Raw genomic sequence first — 1771 nt, 5'->3', positions numbered from 1 at the left:
AGGAGGGCGTCGGTCGGTGCCGCCCTTTGAGGTAACAGTTGTGGTTATCAGGTGAGGAGGTCTCGGCCCGGGAAGAAACACGCTCCTGGAGGAAAAAAACAAAACAAAACAAAACATGTTTAAAAAAAAATAGAAGTGTGGTGCATAGGCCCTGTATTTTAGAAGCGATGCCATAGGAGGAAGGTGGCCCCAGTTATGTGAGTCACTAGGTGGCACTGTTATAAACATCCCCCTTTTTAATTTTTAATGGTTATTATTACTAATTTTTTTTTTCTTTAGATGATACCGTGGCATATGAGCGTTGTTCCATCCCAGGAGAAAATGTCGGAGCTCCTTGGGGTGCGTTTCTCTGCAAGCAGGAGCATTTCGAGTCCTCTTTCCTCAGTGAGCTGCACGCTGGCCTTTGGGGCCTGTTGTGGAAAGTTACGAGTGGAGAATCACCTGCCTGCCATTTGCCTGGACCCTCTTGGACGGTTACTCATGTAGCCCCTGTGAATAACTAAGAAAGCTTCCTGCCATCAATTTGTCCTACATGGAAAACCTGCAAACCAGAAGTACCATTTTAAATCTAGCCCATATTACTTACAAATTAGAATTAGAGATAATTCCCTAATGATACAAACTATACAGTTCCTATTTTTAAATACCTCACTATAACTGTGATAGACTGCTGTGGTGAATAGTTAAGCATGGTTCGCTATGCTATTGTGTCTTCTTTTTTTTTTAAGTGGCTTCAAATAAATTAATTAGACTGTCAGGGTACTGATTGTGATTTCGCTAATGACTCAAAATAGGAATAGATGCTGGCCTATTAGGGTAACAGCTCATTGAAATAAATGTATAATATAATTTACCAAGTGTAATGGTGTTCTCTATGAGCTCAGGAAGCGTTCTCTCCAAATGCTCTATATAATTAAAGAATAATTTACTAAGATTACTAACTAACTAGATCCACACAAACTAACTCACACCTAGGCATGCCAGAGTTAAGATTTCCCAACCCAGGACAAAACCATCATCCAAAAATCCAGTCAGAAATAAAACTGATCTAACTTAAGTCGGGTTCCTCCACTTAGAAAGACTGGAAGAATCATTGGTTCTTGTAAAATATCTTGACACACGTTGAAGCTAAATCTAAACTTTAAGGGAGGGGGGGAGGCTGCCATTTGCAGAGACTATAATTCCTCCTTCTTATGCTGTTGTTTATTGTTTTCAGAACTCCAAGATGAAATACTAGTTCCACATAATTCTTTATTGCAAATGTTATGGTAGAAGTGCTCAGCAGAGTTACTAATGTCACCCCCCTCATAGTCTGAATCCAGAATCTGTTGCCTAGATGTCTGGGTGTGCATGTCCCTGTTGGAGAGGTGTTTTCCAACATTAGATCTGGTATTTCTTACCATTCATTCAGAAAGCAGCTTCCATGTGCTGCTATAGAGCCTGGGTATGCAGGTGGGTGGCATTCGGGGGCTGCCTAGGATGGCAGAGCAGAAGCCAGCTTGGGAATTTGGTAAAATTGTCTAGAGGACTTTAGCAGAAACTGAGAGGATACTTCTGTTTAAATTGTTTAGTCTCAGAACCGTCAGCCAGCACACAGATGAAAGATGCCCTTTGTGTGAAACATCTCATCATAAGCAGATCATTAAGGAGTGAGCCTCTGAAGCAGTGCCTGTTAGGGATGCTGATATAATCTATTTCACTTCTTTCTATTGCTGCTCTAAGCATTTTAAAAACACTCCATAATTATTTCTCCTGTGATAATTAGGTTGAA

The sequence above is a fragment of the Aptenodytes forsteri genome, unplaced genomic scaffold (genome assembly GCF_000699145.1).
Source record: "Aptenodytes forsteri isolate BGI_AS27 unplaced genomic scaffold, ASM69914v1 Scaffold6, whole genome shotgun sequence".
In the NCBI taxonomy this organism is placed as follows: Eukaryota; Metazoa; Chordata; class Aves; order Sphenisciformes; family Spheniscidae; genus Aptenodytes; species Aptenodytes forsteri.
The sequence above is the reverse complement of the archived record's forward strand: the minus strand, read 5'-3'. Positions refer to the sequence as shown.